Raw genomic sequence first — 7,176 nt, 5'->3', positions numbered from 1 at the left:
TTGAGACAGGGGTTTCTCTGTGTAGCTTTGCATCTTTCCTGGATCTTGCTCTGTAGACCAGGCTGGCCTCGAACTCACAAAGATCTGCCTGGCTCTGCCTCCCGAGTGCTGGGATTAAAGGCGTGCGCCACCACCCAGCACTCACAACCTTCTATAACTCCAGTTTAAAGGAATCCATCACTCTCTTTTGGCCTCTGTGGGCACCAGACATTCACATGGCACACAGACCATACATTCAGGTAAAACGCCCATACACAAAACATAAAAATAAATAATTAGGGGGCTGGAGATGGCTCAGTGGTTATGAGCATTAGCAACTCTTCTAAAGGACCCAGGTTTGAGTCCCAGCACCTACGTGGTGGCTCACAACCATCTGCAACTCCAGTTCTAGGGGATTCCAATGCCCTCCCCTGGCTTCCACTGGTGCCGCACACGTGACACACTTACATACATGCAGGCAAATACCTGTACACACAAAAGAAAAAGAATTCTTAAAAATAAATAAATCATTAGAAAAAAATTCTAGCCAGGTGGTGGTGGCGGCGGCGGTGGTGGTGCATGCCTTTAATCTCAGCCCTCGGGAGGCAGAGCCAGGCAGATCTCTGTGAGTTCGAGGCCAGCCTGGTCTACAGAGCGATTCAGGACAGGAACCAAAACTACACAGAGAAATCCTGTCTCGAAAAAAAAATAAACAAATAAACAAACAAACAAACAAATAAATACAAATCCAAAACCTGGATCAGCCCTAGAGACACTGATCTTAGCATTCTAGACCGGGACACGAGAAGCTGAGGCAGTCCCCTGCCACCCACCGCTCAGACCAAGCTGAGAACCACTGCTCCTCAGGCTTTCTCCACAGCTTTCTAGGCCTGGCAGGGCCACACCTGTTTGTCTTCCTCATGGGGAGTCAGTGCCTCAGCCCCCACTGGCCAGAAGGCCTGTGAAGAGTGGGGGAGGAGGACATGAGGACCCAAAAAAGAATCCCTGGAGAGAAACAGAATGCCACAGAGATGGGACCATCTCACAGCACCCCGTAGCCTGCTTTTCCCCGGGGATACCATCCCTGCCAGGAAATGGCGTTTGTTTCTGTCTGCTCTGCCGCCTGTGGCTCTGCCCAGGCTCAGGGGACCACAGGCTCAGGGGACTGAGGGAAAAGCACCGGCCTTGTAAGGAGGTTTAATATGCATGTGAGCCCCGAGCCCCGAGGTCTTTGTTCTTGACGCCTCCTCATCCTCCAGCTCCAACCTGTGATCAGGTGGCTTGCGTGTGTTTGGAGTGGGTCCCTCAGGAGTCCATGTACTGAGAAGCTGGTCTTCAGTGTGACAGTGTTGGGAGGAGGGGGTTGAGTCCCTTTAAGGGGTGGGTCCCTGCGGGAAGTAATTGAACATACTGCTTTCAAAAAGCATTGATGTAATTCTCCTAGGACCCTGGTTATTTCTATCAAGAGAGTGTCTGGTAGTCTCTCTCTAGCTTGCTATCTTGACATATGACACCTCTTCACACACATGCTCCATGTGATGTCATGTCACCAGGCCTTTCCAGAAACCGAGTACATGGGGCTCGAGATCTTGGACTTTCATCCTCCAAAACTATATTACCTTGTAAAGTACCCAGCACGAGGCACTTCATCACAGCCTTGGATAATGGACTGATACTCCGCCCACCAGCCCCAACCAACTCACTGGCTAAATCCAATGGCCCCTCCCCAGTTCCCACAGCGAGAAGCACTATAGGATAGGACTATAAACTGACTCCCCCAAACGGGATGCCTTTGAGAATACATGAGGATTGCTGGCTTAGGGAAGGCTATCTATCCTCTTTCCAGGGCATCCAGTCTGCAGGGCCTTGGGCTGTGCTGACCACATCTCTCTATTGCAACTCCATCCTCTCCTGGTTCTTCCTCACAGCCTGTCTGTAATTCCAGCCTGCCTGCCTGCCTTCTTTTCCCTCCCTCCCTCCCTCCCTCCCTCCCTCCCTCCCTCCTTCCCTCCCTCCCTTCCTCTGCCTCTCCCCTCCTGCTGGAAACTGAAAACAAGGCCTCAAGCATGCTAGGCAAACCCTGTACCTCTGAGCTATGTTCTCAACCCAGATTCCTCTCCTGTCTGTCCTTTAAGGGTTGATGCCCCAGAGCACAGAGGATGTCTAGGGCCGGGAGACAACTCATGTAACATCCTAATTCCATCCTATATGTGTCCAAACTCATAGAAGGTGTAACAACAAGAGTGATTACTAATATGTCGTTGGATGATGGTGTGCTCCTGCTTGAGGATTATAACAAGAGGCGTATGCTGTACTGAGGGAGATTGTGGGGAGGGAGGGGGAATTTGAGTGCTTTCTACTCAATTTTGCTGTGACCTGAAAACTGCCACAAGTAATAAAGCCTTTAAGAAAGTTAATGTCGCTAGGCCATGGTGGCACACACCTTTAATCCCTGCACTTGAGAGGCAGAGGCAGGAGGATCTCTGAGTTCGAGGCCAGCTTGGTCTACAGAGCTAATTCCAGGACAGCCAAGACTGTTACACAAAGAAACTCTGTCCTCGAAAAACAAAACAAACAAGAAAAAAAGAAAATTAATGTCTCCTTGCAGGGACGTGTGACTAAACAAAGTGTGCGTATGATGGGATGCTACTCGGCCGTTAAGAAGAACGCAGATGTCAGTCCCCCTCTAATGAACCTGGGAATATGCTGAGTGAAAGAAGAGATGCACAATGGGAGGGATGTTAGGTGTGCTGAGGGCTGGGATTTGGGGTTGTGCCTTGTTGGGGGAAGAGCTATTAATAGGAAGAATGGTGAGGTCATGAGGTGGGGACAAGCAGGACATGTTCCAATCAGCATCCAAAGGACACAACAGACAACACCATCAAGTGCCACCAAGAATGAGGAACAGATCTCAGATTCTGCTAACAAGGTCGCTCCTGATGCCCCCTGCCCCACTGTGTGTGTGTGTGTGTGTGTGTGTGTGTGTGTGTGTGTGTGTGTAGTCTCACATTGAAGCCTAGACTAGCCTGGAATTTAGTCTCACACTGTAGCCCAGGCTAGCTCAAGCTTACTGTGACCATCCTGCTTCAGCTTTCTGAGTGCTGGGGTTACAGGAAACAACCACACTAAACTCGACTCGAGTGACCCTAAACAGAAGGACTGGGGACATCAATCTGTGGTTAAAAGTTCTTGCTACCCAAGCATGAAGCCAGAAGTTTATCCCCTGAAGCCAGGTAAATGTTGGGTGGGCATGACAGTCGGACTTTAATTCTCACCACAGAAGGCAGAGACCAGGGATCTCTGGAGGAAGCTGGCTGGCAAAACTGGCCATATTAACAAGCTCTGACTCAATGAATAGTGTAGAAGAGTGATGGAGAATGATTCTTCGCATCCCCCTTGGGCACATGTACACATACACAACATGCAAACACGTTTGCACCCCCCCCCCTCTGATAAATCAGACTCCTCTCTAGAGAGAGGGATGGTGTCGAGGCTAAGTACAGAGGGGTAGCACGCAGGCAGAGGTAGGTGGTGGTGGGTGGCCATTGGCCAGAGGCATGGTGACTCACCAACATGGCTGGGGTCTGTAACAGTCCCACCCTGTCTCTAGGCCTGAGGCCTGCAGCAATTGGAGAGCTCACTGCTGCAACAGCAGTGAATATCTGCCCAGGCCTGTGACAGGACACAAGACCCCTGGCTAAGGAAGCTTCTAGTGAGGGACCACACCTGCTCCACTCTGTGTATCCTCACTTGAAGTCGGCCTTGCCGATCCTGCACTATATCATTTTGAGTTATTTTCTTCACCTTTGTGCGCCCCCCGCAGCTCCCTAGGGAAATGGAATAGCCCTGAGCTGAGAAGCAGATGCTGCAGATGTAGCGGGACACTCTTGGGAGCTCCCCCTGCTGGACACCACAGGAAGTGCGTCAGGGCAATGATGACTTGCTGCGTCTCCTGGAGGAGAGGGAGACGACAGGACACACAGGACTCTGGGGCCAGAAGCACTGGGAACTCAAGGTCAGGCCAGGCCTTTTTGTGCTGGACCTACCCTGGGTGAAGCAGATTTCTTTAGTCAAGGGAACGGCTAGGAGTTGTGAGCAAGAGGGCCAGATGGGTATGGAATGTTCTGGGTTACTTTCTCCAAGCTTCCAAGAACCACTTTAGCAGCAGGTTCATACAACTTCTGGGGCCCCTGTTGGGGTGATAAGCTCTGTCATGCACTGAGAGTACTCCAGGACCCACATACCGTCCTTACCCAGCATCCTTCAGGCCCAGTCTCCCGGTCTGCAGACACTGTCCGAACTCTCAGAGCGAAGTCTCTTCCTTCCCTTGGGATTTAAAGCTGGTGATGGACCTGTGCAGAGAAGAGAGACGGAACAGAATCTAGAAACTGGGGGAGGGGCAAGGAAGAGGAGGCCAGACTTCTGTGGATCTAAAAGGCTCCAGAAGCTGGGTATAGTGGCGCACGCCTTTAATTCCAACTCTCAGCACTCAGGAGACAGAGATAGGCCTCTGTGAGTTCAAGGCCAGCCTAGTCTACATAGTGAGTGCCAGCACAGCCAGAGCTCTATAGTGAGACCCTGTCTTGAAAACAAAAAACAAAACAACAGCACAAGGGATCAGGAAGTAAGCACTTCAATATTTTGTGCAGTGTGCATGAGTGCATGGGTGCATGGGTGCATGCGTACATGCGTTTGCAGCATTGGAGGTGACACCAGGAGTCTTCCGAAATCTCTCCTCACTTTTATTTCTCAAAGCGGTTTTCTTGCTCACTGATTCTAGCTAGTCTGGCCCGCCAGCTTGCCCGAGCATCCTTTGTGTTTGTCTCTGACTAGTGGTATCATAGGCTGCCACCCAGCCTGCCCAGATTTCAGTGGGTTATGGGGATCCTTACACCTGCTCAGCACTCCCTGTATCTGTTGCGCTATCTCCTCAGCCTCTACTTCAGGATTTCAGGATTTTCTTGAGTGCAGTGACCCAGATATCCCTGGGTGACTTGCAGTCCCACTTTTCCTAGTCAGGGTCCTCCCCGTATTCCCTAAGGTTGCCTAGTAAATCTTTTTTTTTTTTTTTTTTAAAGATTTATTTATTTATTTATTATGTACGCAGAAGAGGGAGCCAGATCTCATTACAGATGGTTGTGAGCCACCATGTGGGTGCTGGGAATTGAACTCAGGACCTCTGGAATAACAGTCAGTGCTCTTAACCTCTGAGCCATCTCTCCAGCCCCTTTTTTTTTTTTTTTTTTTTTTTTTTTTTAAAAAAAGGCAGGGCCTCTTTATATAGCCCTGACTGTCCTGAAACTCAAACTCACTCTGTAGAGCAGGCTGGTCTTGAACTCACAGAGATCCGCCTGCCTCTGCCTCCTGAGTGCTGGAATTAAAGGCGTGAGCCACCACCGCCTGGCCTCCCCCCCTTTTTCATATAGATGGAAATGTACATATACATATACATATTTCATATACATAGAAATGTATTCTCATTTTATATGTACAGGATGTTTTGCCTGAATCGGTGCACCACATGTGTGCAGGGCCTGCAGAAGCCAGAAGAGGGCGTCAGATCCCCTGGAACTAGAGTTACAGATGGTTGTGAGCCACACCATGTGGCTGCAGTTCAGGGCCCAGAAAGGAGTCACCCCTCAAGGCCTGGGAGCATCTGGGATCTGGTGAAATCCCTGAGAGGCACCAAAAGGTGGTAAGAAACTTTCAGAGGCTCGGGCTCCACAGTGGCTCCAGTGCAGCTCAAACTGGGGAGGGGGTGAGGAAGGGTTGCGGGGGTGGGGGTGGGTGAGGGCTGCGTGGGCATCAGCAGCCTGAAGACCTCTTCCCATTCCTGGCTTCAGTGCATGAGTGCATGTGGGGGGCGTAGGAAACTCACCAGAGGGAGGTTCAGAAATGGCAGGCCTTTTTGTATCTACCCACGTGACGCATTAGCAAACTCCAGGGCTGTTGCCAGGCACAACACTGGGCACACAACAGTCCAGTGTTGTCTAGTGGTGGTGAGATCAGCATTTAAATCAGACATTCTCACCTCCGACCTGGCAGGTTCTGGACAATCTATGCAAAGCACAGAACTGGGCATGAAGTTACACCTCGGTGAGTGGAGCTATTATTAGCCATTATTACCAGAAGCTGTGGAATAAACGGGCTACTTCTCCCTGTTTCAGTCAATGATTGGGAAGGGAGGGGCGCTGCCTTTTCATATTAAAGCAATAAATACAGGCACAAGCCGGAATAAAATGCAAAACTCACTTGGATTTTGGGTGTGGTGTGGTATGCATCCATGTGAATGCATGCTCACGTATGTGTGGTCACACGGTGTGTTTGGGCGAGCTTGCATTTGTGTGCTCATGGGTGTGAAGACCAGAGTGGATGTCAGGTATCTTCCTGGATTGTATTGAAGTAGGGTGTCTTCGTCAGGGTTTCTATTGTTGTGATGAAACACCGTGACCAAAATGAGTCGGGGAGGAAGGGGTTTATTTGGCTTATACTTCCACATCAGAGTCCATCTCTGAAAGAATTCAGGACAGGAACTCAAACAGGGCAGGAACCTGGAGGCAGGAGCTGATGCAGAGGCCATGGAAGGGTGCTGCTTACTGGCTTGCTTTCCATGGCTTGGTCAGCCTGCTTTCTTATAGAACTCAGGGCCTCCAGTCCAGGGATGGTATCATCCACAATGGGCTGGGCCCTCCCCTGTCAATCAGTAATTAAGAAAATGCCCTACAGGCTTGCCTACAGCCCAATCTTACAAAGATATTTTCTTAACTGAGGTTCCCTCCTGTTAGATAACTTTAGTTCCTGTCAAGTTGACATAAACCTACGCACACCCAGGGTCTCTCACTCCAATCACGGCACACTGATTTAGCTCGTCTACTAACTGGCTTGCCCTAGCCACGTCCTCTCTCCACCTCCTGAGCACTGGCACTACAGGTAGGTCACATGCCTGTCCAGCATTGCCATGCGAGCTGGCGGTCCGAACCCTGGTTCTAACACCTGATTGGCAGGTTTTTACCCCTGAGCCATCATCCCTCCAGTGTCCTCACCGGGAGTTTTAACATTAAACACACCTTTGGCCCTGCCTTGCTCTATATCCTTAGGCTTCTTCCTCACCCCACTTCTACCTCTCAGGACGAAAGGACAAGTGGACTATGCCCCACAGTCAGGAGCTGCTCAGAGGGAGGTCCGGCAAGGCAGCAG

Source organism: Peromyscus maniculatus, chromosome 8, assembly GCF_049852395.1.
Source record: "Peromyscus maniculatus bairdii isolate BWxNUB_F1_BW_parent chromosome 8, HU_Pman_BW_mat_3.1, whole genome shotgun sequence".
NCBI classification, from domain to species: domain Eukaryota; kingdom Metazoa; phylum Chordata; class Mammalia; order Rodentia; family Cricetidae; genus Peromyscus; species Peromyscus maniculatus.
The sequence above is the reverse complement of the archived record's forward strand: the minus strand, read 5'-3'. Positions refer to the sequence as shown.